At 50.6% G+C, this 15,181-nt stretch overlaps 1 protein-coding gene across 8 annotated transcripts in view; it reads right to left on the reverse strand.

Annotated features, from left to right (window-relative positions):
* The window catches only part of IL4R (interleukin 4 receptor), a 39,280-nt gene extending 28,156 nt beyond the window's left edge, over nt 1–11,124 (reverse strand). For 4 of the 8 annotated variants that reach the window (XM_081257946.1, XM_081257953.1, XM_081257952.1 and 1 more), the window contains exons 1-2: nt 4,418–10,833; nt 1,735–1,890 (exon numbers count right to left, since the gene is read on the reverse strand). The gene's annotated coding sequence lies outside the window, so the exon portion shown is untranslated. Of the gene's footprint in view, nt 1–1,734; nt 1,891–4,417; nt 10,834–10,856 lie in introns of those variants that run through there. The other 4 variants (XM_081257950.1, XM_081257951.1, XM_081257949.1 and 1 more) reach the window with 2 other exon arrangements.
* Nucleotides 11,125–15,181: the final 4,057 nt, after the last annotated feature.

The following is a 15,181-nucleotide window of genomic DNA, read 5'->3' on the forward strand; positions in this document are numbered from 1 at the left end:
GGAGCTGGGAGCAGGGAGGTGGCCTTGGGCTGGAGCATGGGCGGATGGATGGTGGTGCGTGCCGGGAAGAGGCGTGGTCTTGCTGCGGAAGACCACGCACTTCGCCATACTGTGGACCTGGTGAGTCCAAGTAGGCGATGGGCCCCAAGAGGCATCCAGGAGGCAGTACGTCCTAGCGGCCTGGAGCTCAGAAGGAAGGCTCACGCTGGAGACCGGTTTGCAGGTCATCAGCTGTGGCTGAAGCCCACGGGGGCTGTGCAGAGTGAGAGACACAGCCTTGTCTGAGAAGGGAGGGACGGGGCTGGAGACCGTGAACCTCCTGTGTGGGATTTGGCTGGGCCAGAGCCCCAAGGGGGTGCACCATCTTGGGGACAGGCTGGCATCCTGTGCTAACAGCCACCTTATGGCAATGTGGACGCTCACGCTGGCTGCGGACACATTAAGTCCAAATGTCCACGGGAGGGGCAGCCGGGTGACTTCATCTAGGATCCTGGAAGCCACACCCATCCTCAGAAGGTACCAGTGCCCCCAGGGAGGAGGCTGCGCCTGAGGACCTGAGTGCAGACGCCACCTGCTCAGGACCAGCGGCCAGCCTCCATCAGTCTGCAAGCCCTTCTCCTGCTTTTTTTTTTTTTTGCTGTACGTGGGCCTCTCACTGTTGTGGCCTCTCCCGTTGCGGGGCACAGGCTCCGGATGCGCAGGCTCAGCGGCCATGGCTCACGGGCCCAGCCGCTCCGCGGCATGTGGGATCCTCCCGGACCGGGGCACGAACCCGCGTCCCCCGCATCGGCAGGTGGACTCCCAACCACTGCGCCACCAGGGAAGCCCCCTTCTCCTGCTTTATTTCTCTTCCTGGCACTTACTCCTCACTGCCTATCACACACGCATGTGTCCTGTTCACAGTCCAAATCCCCCAGAGAACACCAGCTCCTACAGGCTGTGCCCACCCTGTTCACTGCTATAGCCCTACAGCCTAGCACAGTGCCTGGCACACAGTAGGGGGTGTCCATACATATTTGCTGAACGGAAGAATAAATGAACGAACTCCCCCTGGCTGTGTGCAGTGAGGCCTGGCCAGCCATCCCTGATGGAGGCAGGGATACAGCTCCCAGAGCTGGCATTTTCTGCCTCTTACTGTTGGATAAACACTGACCAATTCTGGCTCAGAGTCTCCTTATATACCCCAAGGCAGGCACCACACCGATCTTGGCCACCCCAAGACGGGAGGGGGGAGCTGATCTCCAGAGAGCTGGTAATTGGGGCATTACCCTGATTACTGCTCATTGCCCTGATACACAGATCCAAGATGTCTCGGCCCCAAGATGATTAGATTTTGGCTGTCTTAGTGACAGTCACGGCTCCTGGCTCACCTTCTTCCTGAGGTCACCAGAAATCACCATGATTGCCCCCAATTCCTTGAGTCTTTAGAGACCATGCCCTGGGCCTTTCTGCCCATAGGTTCCACCCTTCCCCAACAGAGGAACATGGAAGGTGCAATTATTATCATTCCCTTTGTGGACATGGGGAAACTGAGGCCCAGAGAGGTCCAGGAACCTGCCTAAGGATGCACAGCTAGTAAGAGGTGGGCCTGGGAATTGAACCCAGATCTTTTGGTTCTGGAGTCACAGTACAGCACCTGGCATGGAGGAAGCAGCCGTAAATTCACTCCTTTTATACACCTCTCTGTTTGCTCCTCCCAGCAAGCCCCGTGTGGAAGATGTGGTTAAACATTACCTGCACAGAGGAGGAAATTGAGGCTCCGGGGAATTCAGAAATAGTCCCAAGGTAACGAGGCTGGAAGTGATGAGCTAGAACTTGGCCTCCACCACCGACCACTGTTTGCCCAGTCCTCACAGGGAGCATGTCTCAACAGGGACCAGGACTTTGGTCCTTGGGCAAACACAAAGCAGTAGCATGTCAGCACAGATAAGAGATCCCTGTTCATGGTGTGTCTGCAGACAGGCGGGGGTTGGGATGGGGCTCTCCCTCGAGTTCTTTCTGTTGTCTCACCCTTTATCATTCTTGGCACGGTCAGGGACACACAGATGTGTGGGGACACCCACATGGGCAGGGACCCCAGAGCATCTAAGATGCGGAAGCGTAGCTCTGAGCCTAAGCGCGTGGACTCTGCGCTGACTGGCTGGGAGACCTTGGCACACTGTGGTCCTCTCAGAGCCTCGGTCTCCTTCTCTGTGAAATGAGAGCTAAACCACTTGCCTCCTGGGGTGGTTGAGGGGAGGCAAAGAGACCATGGCTGGCATAGCTGGGTAGAAGAGCCTTAGGGCAGTGCTGATGGAGCAGGCAGCAAAAGCTCGTCTCCAAACGCCAAGCACAGACCCTGAGTACATGACAGTTGCCATGACAGCAAAGAAGGGTCTCAGAGTACAAGCTGAGTATAGGAAGCTGGGCTTGAAAGGGCAATACTCATTCCATTTATATAAAGCCCGAAAGGACACAAACCACTCTTGGGGTTAGTGGTCAGGAAAGTGTCCTGGGGAGGGTGGGGCGGGAGAGAATCTTCTGGGGGGCTAGTCATGCTTTGTTTCCTGATCAGGTTATACACGCTTGTGTTTACTTTGTGAAGCTGGGCACTTGTCTGCATGCACATTGCAATAAAAAGAAAAAGAAAAAAACGATGGGTGAGAGGGAAGGGAATAGAGCAGAGGGTGCACGAGGCTATCGGGGTTTGTCAACGAAGGTCTCAGAACAGCCAGTTCTCAGGGCTGGTGGATCCCCAAAGACCCTGGAGTCCAAGCCAGCTAACACTTCAAGTCCCCCTAGGCCTTTGCCACGGGGCCATCAACCCTCTAGTTGCCTGCTTCCAGCAATGGAGCGCTCCCTCCCTCCGGGGGCAGTTCCCGGCTCCCAGCCACCTCTCATGGCCATGGAGGGTCATCTCCCCCAACGTCAACCAAATACCTAAGAGAATGCAGATGCATGACCTCAGTGAGTAGAGAGGGGGCAGGTGGCGAGCACATGTCCGGTCCTAACAGGCACCCGCCACTCTGCTTTGCACCGTGTAAATGAAGGCCTAGGGGTCGCTAGGGTGCTCGATTTTTCACAAGAAGCTAGAAATCCAGATTTGTATGTATATTACCCTGGTTTTGAAATGCTCAATTTTTAAAAACCACACCCCACATTTGTGGTCCCTCTGTGGCTTACAACCACCAGGTGATGTCCTCCTGGGTGAGTGGGTGTCCTGAGACATCAGAAGACCCCCAGTGAGAGGAAAGGAGCAACAGGTGAGACACCCCCCGCCCCGCACCTTCCCTAAGCTCCCTAAGCTCCGGCACCCCCAAACGTTCCTTCCTTCTGTCCCCGCGGGATGCGGCTGTTACGGTGATGAGAGGGAGCGAGGCTGGAGACACGCCATCACCGCCTGCCCTCGTGTGGCTGAGCAGCATCATTTTGTCAGTGAGGAATTCCAAAATTTTGCAAGCCCCCTTGCTTTCCTCCTCAGGGGGTGTGGACGAGAGGATCAAAGAGCAGTCCTTACACCCCCCAGCCCTGCCCCACCCTCCCCATATGAGCCACAGACTCCCCACCTCCCTTGGGCTGTTTCCTCTGCCTCTCAGCACCCTCCTCCTAGGCCACCCTCTCAGGATGTTCCTGGTCAAACGCTACTCTTTCCTCCCCCCACCTCCCAGCTCTGCCTGTCCCTCTGTCCAAACATCATTTCCATTCTCATAAAGAGTGAGCTGTGCGCATCATTTTGCTCCATTTCCAGACCGAAAGTCCTCCAGGCCAGGGACTGTGTCTCATAGACGTCTCCTTGCGAACGCAGAGGCAGCCAACCAGTGATGGCAAAACTGAAGTCGTTGGCTGCCTCACTGTGGGTGTGTTCCTTCCTCCAGGCCTTTGTACATGCCATTCTCACTGCCTGGAATGCTGGCCAATGTTTACAACCAATGACTAATATGAGTACAGGGATGTTTACAATGCCTTTCATATTCACTATGTGTTGTTATCTTCACAAAAACCCTAGAGAGGGGCAAAGCAAGTCATATCCCCATGTTATTACGGTTTAGGAAATTGAGACCCAAAGAGGGAAAACGACTGGCCCAAGATCACTGAGCAAGTGGGTTGCAGAGCTGAGACTAAAATGCAAGTTTCTTTTTTTTTTTTTTTTTTTTTTAAACTCATGTGGCTACCAGCCTGGGGTCAAAGAAAAGTCCTTCGACTTTAGAGGGGAAGAAAAGAAAATAAAGAATTGGAAAATTAGTCAGGAAAAATGCAAATAAGGATAACAGGTATAGGAATATTCATACTGAATAAAATGGAATTTAAGGCATCAAAGTATTAAAAGAAAGGTAGCTGTTTTATACTGATAAAAGGAGCAGCTCACCAAGAAGGTATAAAAATCAAAAACCCTCTTCTATTCGTATTGTATATTGTTTATAAGCACCTAACAACATACCTTCAAAAATGAAGCAAAAAACTGAGAGACCAGAGAAAAATGAACAGCTCCTCTATCATAGTGGGAGATAAATCAGGTAGAGAAAACTACATAAAAACAGAGAAAATATAAATGATATAATTAGTAAGCGTGAACAAAATATATTTCTAGAACTTTAACCCAACAAAAACACACATCCTTTCAAATACAAGAGGAACAGAAAAAAAAATGGACCAGAAAATCCTACAAAGACGCTCTTGACAATTCTCCATCACTGATATCATAGAATCTACAAATATTGACCATTATGCAATACATTCAGAAATCAACAATCAAAAAATAACTTTAAAAAATTCCATCTACCTTAAAAAAATGATAACGCACATAACACTTTTAATCAAAAGGGAAATTATAAACTATAATAATTAGTAGTGAATGACACTGTGTAACAAGACCTGTGGAATGAAGCCATAGCAGCGCTCAGAGAAAAAATTATAGCCTGCAGTTGATTTACTAGAAAACAAGAAAGACTGAGAACGATTGTTAGCCTCAGACAAGGAACCTCAGAATGGCAGAAACCTTAATTGACAGCAGCTCGTGTAGACGAGAGAACTGGAGGGTTTAGCTGACAAGTTCAATCAATACCAGCCCCAACTGGGGTGTGGCCACTACAAAGTATGATTGCAGGTGGTATCAACAGAGGTATGGGCTCCAGATCCGAGGAGGCGACAGTCTCCCTCCTCTCTGACTGGGCAGGCTTTGGGGGAGGCAATGGTTTTTATGTGGGACTCTGACCAATTAGATCATGCCCAAAGCCAGACTGAAGAGGAAGAATGACTGAGTGAATTACGGCTGTGTCATCTGAATAAGAGAGTCACTGCGCTGGGATGGAGGAGGATGCTTACTACCTCCAAGGGGTAGAACCAAAGCCAGAAAGCGAAAGTTCCTGGAAAGCTAATCTGGCTAAACCCCAGGAAAGATATTCTCCCAGTTAGAGCTGTCCAACAGTAGAATCTGGTTTCTAGAAGGCCTACTCCCCAGAAGCAAGACTGTTGGGAAGCTGAGGGTCTGTGGGCTTGGAGGGCTGCCCCCGCAGAGATCTGGCGTCCCTCCTCTCTGGAGAAGTTCCTCTTTTAAAAAGACAAAACACTCTCTTGGCTGCTTCAGGAAACCCTCAGGCCTTCCACAGTTCTCCAAAACAGCTCTTGGTGACTGTGCTCCCTTATTTCTAACCTAGAAACCTACTTCTTTAAACTCTGCTCCTTGGGCTGGATGGCTCAGAATAGTAGTTAAATGCATAGGCTTCCAGCCCTGGATTTGAATCCAGATTCTGCCCCTTCCAAGTTGCATCACCGGGTAAGTCTCTTCCCTGAGCCTCAGTTTCCTCCCCAGGGAAATGGGGAGGCACCCACGCATCTACCTGCCTCCACGACCCTCAGCCCCACCACTCACCCTCTGCTTTAGGGTGTCTGCCATGCTGGGACGATGCTCATCGGTAAAATAATCTGTAAATAAAATGATCTGGGCAACGATCGGATCACCTGTGATGTCGGTCCTGGCCTGACCACGTGCACAGGGTTGCTGGGCAGATCGATGGGAGGTGAGCACCGACAGTGGACGGTGACAGGTGGGCCTTTAGCACTTGAATACAGTTTCCACGATGTGTTTAAACACAGTGGTAAAGACTGAGGACCCTGGAGCTGGCGGGTTCACAGCTATGTGACCCCGGACAAGTTACTAAAGCTTCTGTGCCTGTTTTTTTCATCTGTAAAATCTGGATAAGAGCAGTTCCTACCTCGTATAGTTACTGTACAAGTTGAGTGAGACAATGCAGGTCTCTGGCTCCTACTGGCCTTCCTGACCTCTCTCCCCAGGCCTCTTCAACTTGCTTCAACTCCATCCAACCACATCAGCTTCCTTGTTGTGAGTCAAACACACCTCAGGGCCTTTGCACTTGCTGTTCCTTCTGCTGGGATCACTCTTTCCCCAGATATCCACATGTCTATGTCAGGTCTTAGCTCAAAAGTCACCTCCACCACTAGACGGTCAGCTCCATGAGGGCCCTTGTTGCTGCATCAGTCACTGCTGTGTCCCCAGCCCCAGCACGCTTGCTGAGTTGAGTGTAAGCAGCGAGCCCCACGCTGGCACTCAAGACACGTGCGTTCCTGTCACTTTTAGCTTTGCAAACTGGCTCTGCAGGCCGGAGGCTGTTAGTCCCTTCACAGTCCTGTTGCTTAGAACACCTCCTCCCTCTCAGGAAAGCTGTTCCACCAAACCCTTGAGGGCCAAGCTTCTCTTCCCCTCACCAGGACTCACCTCCTTCCTCTCTCTCTGGAGGGAGGGGGAGGGGGGACTCAGATGCCAGCCCAGGTGGTGAGCATCCCCAGCGAGTCGCAGCTCCCAGGCCTGCTTTGGTGAAGACTTGGATTTCTTAAGTGACGTCGAGAAGATGAGGAGTCCCAAGGGGGCCCCAAGAATGAAAATGAGTCAGTCGGAGGCAAACCCGAAACCTCAGAGGCATCACCACTTCTTGGAAAGGCGAAGATGTGTGCATTTAGACAGAACTGTGCACGCAGAGCGGGGGCAAGCAGCAGGCCCGGAAATGGGGCCAGTCGGGCGGATGAGACCTTTTCTAGCATCCTCTCTGGTTCCCTCCACCTGGCCCGTTCCTCCAGGGTCTCTGCCCCTTGTCCTTCTAAATGTCCCTCCTCAGAGAGACTCCCCCGACTGCACCCCCACACTGCTTCCAAGCGCTGTCACTATGTGACACGATACTGTAGGTGCCTGTCATCCTGTGGGAGATCCTGGGGGCCAGGTGTGTTTCCGAATTCAGAATTACTCAGATTAGAGAAAGGTCATCTTGTATAAAATACCACCCATCAAAACTACCCCTGCCCCCAACGGGGCCCCAGGAGCACACTGTGATCAATCACATGAACATCTCTGCAGCAAGACACACGAGCCTTCACACCAAGGAGAATAAATAAAGCCTCCAAAGAGCCCCGCGTTTAGTTCATGTCAGGTCTTGCTTCCACTTGAGTGATGAGAACGCTTCCGGTTTTCAGAGCTTGTGGATTTCGAATGTTAGATAAGGAGTATAGATCTGTGTATGTTTGTTTGTGTACTGCCTGTTTTCAGAACTAGAAGTCGAACTCCAGGGGAGCAAGGACTTTGTCCAGGGCTCTATCAGTAGCACCTGGCACCTTGCCTGGCACACAAGTGCCCAATAAATATCCGAAGAAGAAATGAATGAGGAAGCCAGGCGCTGGAGGTGAAGAAGTGACTCTGTCCTAATCGGGGAGAGAAACAGCAATCACGGAGCTGTGGGCAAGGTATCTCCAAAAATCATCTCACGAATACCGCCCCCTCTCCCCTCCAAACACCCATTTCACTGACAAGCAAACTGAGGCTCAGAGAGGTTAAGCAACTTCCTCCAGATCCCACAGATAGGAAGAACAGCAAGCTCACATTTGAACCTGGGGCCCCTGTCTTCAAGCCTGTGACCTTCTCTCTGCCTCAGGCTCAGAGAAGCAGAATGACTTGGCTGGAAGCAAAGCAACAGGGGTTACGGCCCATCAGATGCAGGGTCCCCCGGTCTCTCTAGGACTCTGAGCCTCCACTGGGGTTCTCCCATCCACATTCCTGCAAGGGCAAATTCGTACAACATCTAGGCAAGCTGTAGGCCTCTCTTCTAGCCGAGCCAAGGGAAATCTGGTCGAACAAGACTGGCATGTCTCCACGGTCCTGAGGAATGCTCCAGAAGATGTCCCTCTTGGCCACCCCAGCAAAGTGGCACAGTGGGAAAGGACAGAGGTTGGGAAGGAAAGCAGGTTTGAATCCCTCCATCTGTCACTCTTAGATGTGCTCTTAGATGTACGACCTTAGGCAAGGCCACCACACACATCTCTGAGTCTTGGTTTCCTCACCTGCAAAATGGGCAGATTAAATGCCATCCAATGGGGTTCATTTATTTACTTAACAAATATATAGTGCTTACTTTACACTGGGCGCTGTTCTGTATGCTTGACGCTTATGAATTCAGTTCATCATCACTACAAATGGTATAAAGTAGACACTATAATTTCACAAATGGGGAAACTGAAGTCTTGAGAACTTGGCTCCATAAGAAGTGGCAAAGCCAGCATTTGAACCTGTGCGATCTGGCTCCAGAGTCCATGCTCTTAACCTCCAAGCTATATTTCTTGACAGCTAACAACAGACATGGATACTGACTGTGGATGTGTCGTGTTGGAAATTGTGCTAAGGAGCTTATAAAACATGATGCCTTTAGCACTCATAGAAGCTCAATTTTACAAACGTGAGGAAACGAAGCACCCAGGGGGCCTCTGTCCCTGCCCCACTCCCAGGTGCCATCAAGGGCAGTGGACATTTGATCCCAAACTCTCTCCTCAATCCGGGGGTAGGGATAGGGGGGTAGGGGGATAGAGAGAAGGGGGTCCAGGAAAGGGTCTCTCTTCTCATTTCCTTGATACTTCATTTCAGCTCCTCTTCTGCATCTGAACAGCAGGAAATTGTGAATGCCTTCGGAGACAGCATTCCTGCCCCTCCCTCGGCTTTCCGTAACCCTAGGCTTTTGCTGTACAAAACACATCACAGTTACTCAGTCACTGCCCAGAATTTGGAAACCCTTAGGTCATCCCAGGCCTGCTGGTAACTGGGTGTGTTGTAACCAGGGTGACTGGTTAGTGGTTTTCCCTCCCTGTGGCCTTCCCCCAGCCTCCCTCTAGATTTAGCTCCAGAGGTCCACGGTGGGGCCCAGGAATCTGGATCGTGATTCTTATGGTTCAGGCAAAGGTAAAATACACTGGCCTGCACTCCTCGGCATGGCATTCAAGGCCTTTCACAACACTCCCCACCTTTCCATCCATTACTGGCTTTTCCCCTGCTCCCTGAACGACCTCCTAGCCTTTATCCATGCTGTTCCCACTGTTCCCTCTCATTCTGCACCTACCAAGCTCCTCTCCTCCTCTCCCAGGGCTGGCTCAGAGGTCCCTGCTCCATGAAGTCTGTCCCATTGACCCATGAAGGTTGATCACCCCCTACCTGTGCTTCTTCTCTTCCTCATAGCTCTCCCCAGCTGCCCCCCGAGAGGGAGCTCCTTGAGGGCAAACACCAGTGCCCTGAACAGCACTCAAGCAGTGCCCAGTGAGTGCTAATGAGTGAATGAATGGCTGGGGTAGGTCACCCCCCTTTCTATACCTCAGCAACCTCATCTGTTCTCATGGTGGGGCTAGCTGAGTTCAAGTGGCCTTTGTAGGACTCTGGAAACCCCTGACTGTGGGGGACACCTGGACAAAAGTAAACCTGAGCCTCAGTTTTCCCACTGGACTTAAGGATTTTAATAAAGGCACTGTTGTCCCAGCAAATGTCTGGTGATCCTAAAAGGCCGCCCATAGGGGAGGAGTTGCAGGGGGGCGGGGGTCATACCTCGCCGCAGAGGGCAAAGGCTGGGATTCAAGAAGGGTAAGTGCTGGCCTGTGGGTGACGTGTGAATCCCAGCAGCAGGCACCAAGTTTGCTGGTCCCCAGACTGTCCTGATTATAAGAAACATAGATTTTGTTCAAGAGAAGAAGAAGAAGGAGAGGAAGGAGAAGAAGAATCTAGATTCCTGGGTTTACTGAATCTGAATCTCACCAAAAAGCCTGAGAAGCTGCACCTTAAGTGAATCCCCTGGAGAATTTGTTTATGGGGTAGTTTGACAAATGTTGACATGTGGAGGGCAGTGGGCTCTGGTGCCAGAATGAGTGCGTTGGAATCCTGCTCTGCACTTTTTTTGTGGGCGTCACCTTGGGCAAGTCATTTAAGCTGCCTGTGCCTCAGCAGTTCTCATCTGCAAAATGGCCACAATAAACACAAAGCACCGACCAGAAAGGTTATTTTGAACTTTAACTCAGAATACTTTCAGTGCTCAGGGCAGGCCCGTACAACGTAAGTCCCAGCAAATGATCGCTATTATTGGGCCCATCCAATATTCAAATAAGGAGAGCAGAGGTCGAAAGGGCCTTGTTTCACCAGATTCCTCGATCCAAATCCTCACCGACTTCCTGTGCGCGGGGTGGGGGGTGACTGCCCAGAGAAGACGGGGGAGGTTGGTGGCCCAAGCCCTGCCTCCCCCCACGCTCACGACGTTCCCAAACCCCTCCAAGAGGCCGCCCCTCTGACGTGTCGCGGACGGGGCGAGCTTGGGGCGTGCGGGTGTCTGAGCATCAGCACTAGCCTCCCCAGCCCCGCTTCAGGTGCGCTGGGCGGAATGGACGGAGCCTCCGCTGCCCCTCGCGCGAAGAGGAGCCGGCAAGTGAGCAATCCCCACTGGGGATCGGGAAATCCCGGGGTCCCCGCCACCTGGCGTCCCGGCGGCGGCCCAGCGCTCTGTGGACCGCCGCCGCGTGCCCGGGCCGATCCCCCAGCCTCCCACCCGTGCGCGGGCCCCGGGTCCTACCTGCGCGCTCCGGGTCCAGTCGCCGCTCCAGCGCCGGAGCGGGAAGTGGGAGACACCCCGAGCGGCCGTCCCTGCGCCGGGCGGGGCTTTCCTAGGCCCCCTGCCAGGCCCGCCCAGCTTCCTGCGCCCCGCCCCGCTCACCCCGCGTTTCCCTGGGCGCCCTCCCGGCAGAGGCGCCGACGGTCACAGCTGCGTCCCTGTCCCGGTCCCCTCCGTCCCCGCAGTCCGAGGGGCTGCCGATCTCTCCCGGAGGCGATCCCAGCGCCCGGGCCCCATGGCCGCTGGAGGTCACACCCCAGAGGGGAGAACTCCGCAGGGCTTCCCCTAGCTCTCAGAATAAAATCCCAGCTCCGGATGGAGCCTCCGGATTTGGCACCAGCTGGTCCCACCGCCCCTGCTCCTGCCTCTCCTGCTGAGGCCGCTCTCTGCCTCTCTAGGCACAGGGGGCAGGTCCGTTAAGGGTTGGGGGGCTGGGCATCTTTAATCCTGCTCCCCTTCCCGACAGCCCAACTTCTGCTGGTTGCGGATGTGTGTTCTTCTCTTTAGCAAATGTTTTCTGAGCGCCTACGATATGCTGGGCTCCATCAAAATGTAGATAGTAAAACAACTCTTCAATCAACAGTTAGTACCATCTGGCAGACCCCTTTCTAAGGCCATGCATATATTAACTGACAACTACCCTGTGAGGGGGCTATACTACTGTCCCCCAGTTCACAGATGGGAAAACTTGCTCAGAATCATGCAGCCGGTGTGGGATTCCAACCCATGCTCCATGGACCACTAATCACTGCACACCGTAAAAGCCCTGTTGGAGCCCAGAAGGTAGGGAAAAACAGTAAATGAATAAAGTATTTCAGGTAACAAGAGATACCAAGAAGAGAGTAAAACAGAGAGACCTCCTCCAGGAGGAGTCCTCGAGGAGGAGACATTTGAGCTTCTAGCCTGAAGGGGATAGGGGCAAGACTAGTTTAGAAAGTGAGAACAGCAAGTGCAAAGGCCCTGGGGTGGGAACCAATTTATCATGTTGGAGGAATTGCCTGAAGGCCAGGTTGGCTGGAGAGCCTGAGGAGGGGAGAGGGGAAGAAGGTCAGGTAGGAGGTGTGCAGATCCAGGCTGGATAGTGCTGGGGTCCCCTCCTAAACGTGAAATCTTCTTTTGCCCCGTCTTTGTGTCTCTGAGTTTGTGCCAAGTTTTATCTGGAGACAGTGGAAGTCTCACTTTGGGAATGTGTGGCCTGGGCTGTCTGCCCTCCTGGCCTCCCGAACTGGGCTCCAACCCTGTTTTCTGCATCTTTAAGTCATTCTTCACTCTTCCCTCGCCTCCACCAGACCGATTGCGTCTGTGTCTGTGTACTAACCCCACTGCTTACTATGGGACTCTGGGTGAAGTGGCTCGTGCACTGTGCCTCAGCTCCCACATCTGCAAAGTGGGGATGATCACAGGCCCCACCTCATAGGGTCTGAAATACATGTGATGAGATGCATGAAAGGTTCTTGGAGCAATGCCTGGCACATAGTAGGCACTCAATAAATGTTCACTGTTGTGCTGATCAGAAGGAAGATGAGAAGCCAATTCAGAGCCTGCTTCCTCCCCCTGTTTGCTTGGTTGTGAAATGGGGGTAAAAACAGCACTGAAAAGACAGGAAAGGATGGGGCAGATGTGGTTGGATGTGAAGACATTTGGGAAATCGGGAGAAAGGGAATATGGGAATTCTTTGTACTGGCCACTTTTTTGTAAGTCTGAAATTATGTCAATATAAAGAGTTAACGACCCAACGCAACCAAAAAAAAAACAAAAAACAAAAAGAGTTAACCAAAATAGGGCATTGTCCTGAAGCCTTAGAAGGATAATAAATGTAAAGTTTGCCATCTCGCATATAGTTGCACTATTTGGATTCCTGCCTGAGCTGTCCAAACTTTGTCAGTGGCTGCTCTGTGTCAGGCCTTGGAGGGGGGGTTGGAGGCCCCAAAGTAATAACAACTCAGGCCCTCAACACAGGCGGTTACCAAGTTTGGCCTCAATATGAGCTCAGCTCACATTACATTACTTGTTTTTAATCCTGTCTTTCAGGTTAAAATTTTTTTTTAAATTTTAGAACAGTTGTAGATGTTACAGAAAAATTGTTAGTACAGAGAGCTCTTATATTACCCTCTTCCCTGTGCATAATTTCCCCTATTAATAACATCTTGCAGTAATACAGTACATTTGTAACAGTTAGTGAACCAGTATTTATACATTATTATTAACTGAAGTCTGCTCTTTACATTAAGGTTAACGCTCGCTTTCTTCTGAGCTGTTCTGTGGGTTTTAACAAATTCATAATGACATCTATTCACCAGTACAGCAACATAAAGAAGAGTTTCACCTTCCTGAAAATCCCCTAGGCTTCACCTCCTCCTCTCCATGAACATGGAAGCCACTGATCTTTTTACTGTCCCTATAGTTTTGCTTTTTCCAGAATGCCATATAGTTGGAATCTGACAGTATATAGCCTCTTAAGACTGGCTTCTTTCATTTAGTAATACGCATTTAAGGTCCCCCCATGTCTTTTCATGGCTTGATACCTCATTTCTTTTTAGCACTGAATAATATTCCATGGTCTGGATGTACCACTGCTTATTTAGCTATTCACCTACCGAAGGACTCCTTGATTGTTTTCAGTTTTTGACAAGTATGAATAAAGCTGCTATAAACACTTGTGTGCAGGTTTTTATGTGGACATGTTTTCAACTCCTTTGGGTAAATACCGAGTGTGATTGCTAAGATCATATGGTAAGAATACATTTAGTTTTGTAAGAAACTGCCAAACTCTTCCAAAATTGCTGTGCCATTTTGCATTTCCACCAGCAGTGAATGAGTGTTCCTGTTGCTCTGCATTCCTGCCAGCACTCGGTGTTGTCAGTTTTTGGGATCTTAGCCAGTCTAGTAGACGTGTAATGGTAGCTCATGGTTGTTTTCATGTGCAAGTTCCTTAAAGATATATTATGTTGAGCATATTTTCATATGCTTATTTGCCATCTGTGTATCTTCTTTTTCATCTGTCAAGATCTTTTGCCCATTTTTAAATAGGGTTGTTTGTTTTCTTGAGTTTTTAAAAATTCTTTGTATATTTTGGATACAAGTCCTTTATTGGACATGTGTTTTGCAAAGATTTTCTCCAAGCTTTGGCTTATCTTTTCATTCTCTTAACAGAGTTTTTTGTAAAGTGGAATTTTTGACGTTAAATGAAAGTCAACTTATTAAAAAATGAAAGTCAGCTTATTAAGTTTTTTCTTTCGTGGATCATGCTCTTGGTGTTGTTATCTAAAAACTTATTGCCAAACCTAGATCCTAGATTTTCTTCTATGTCATCTTCTAGAAGTTTTATAGTTTTTCATTGTACATTCAGGTTTATGATCCATTTTGCATTATTTTTTGTGAAAGGTATTAGAAGGTCTATGTATAGAATCCCTTCCTTCCTTCCTTCCTCCCTCCCTCCCTCCTCTCTCTTTCTTTCTTTCTTTCTTTCTTTCTTTCTTTCTTTCTTTCTTTCTTTCTCTCTTTCTTTCTGTTGTCTGCCTGTCTGTCTGTCTCTGTCTCTTTCTCTCTCTCTCTCAGCTCACACTTGGGATCCTTGAGCTGACATGTGAGAAGTCCAGCTACCCTGAAGCCACAGTCCTGGAGAGAGAACATGGAGAGAACACAGAGAGACAGAGAGAAAGGCCGGAGGAGCCCCAGCTGTACGGGACTTCCCAGCCCAGGCCCAGATGTGAGCAAGCAAGCCCTCAGGTGTTTCCAGCTCCCATTCCTGAGCCATCCCAGCTGACACCAAGAGGAACAGACATGGGCCGAGCCCACTGAACCCTGACCAAATTGCAAAGTCACCAGCAAAATGAATGTTGCTACTGTTTCAATCTGATGCCAAGTAGCACAGAGACAAACTGTCCCACACTGAGCCCGGCCAGGTTGCAGGTTCATGAGCTAAATAAATGCCACAAAGTTTGGGGATAGTTTGTTTTGGAGCCATCATACCTTGACCTGCTGCAGACCTACAATACTCACCTCTCACGTTCTTCCTTGCCAACAGAACCCAGACTTCATCAGGGCAGCGATGTACCCTCCCTGAGGCAATGGAACATGATTTGTTTCGGCTAATCATGACAGTCCCGTTCCAGCTTTCCTAGCCTCCCTTGTCCTATGGGTGGCTGAGTGACCCAGTTCTGCCAACTAAACACACATGGAAGAGTGTATGTGGGGGAATGCTTCCGGGGCAATGTTAGTATTCCTGACAGAAGGGGTCTTGCGGCTGTGAACACAGACCATCCTGCCGCCAGGAGGGAAGGCCA

This window comes from Mesoplodon bidens, assembly GCF_964165515.1.
Source record: "Mesoplodon bidens genome assembly, chromosome: 15".
NCBI lineage: Eukaryota > Metazoa > Chordata > Mammalia > Artiodactyla > Ziphiidae > Mesoplodon > Mesoplodon bidens.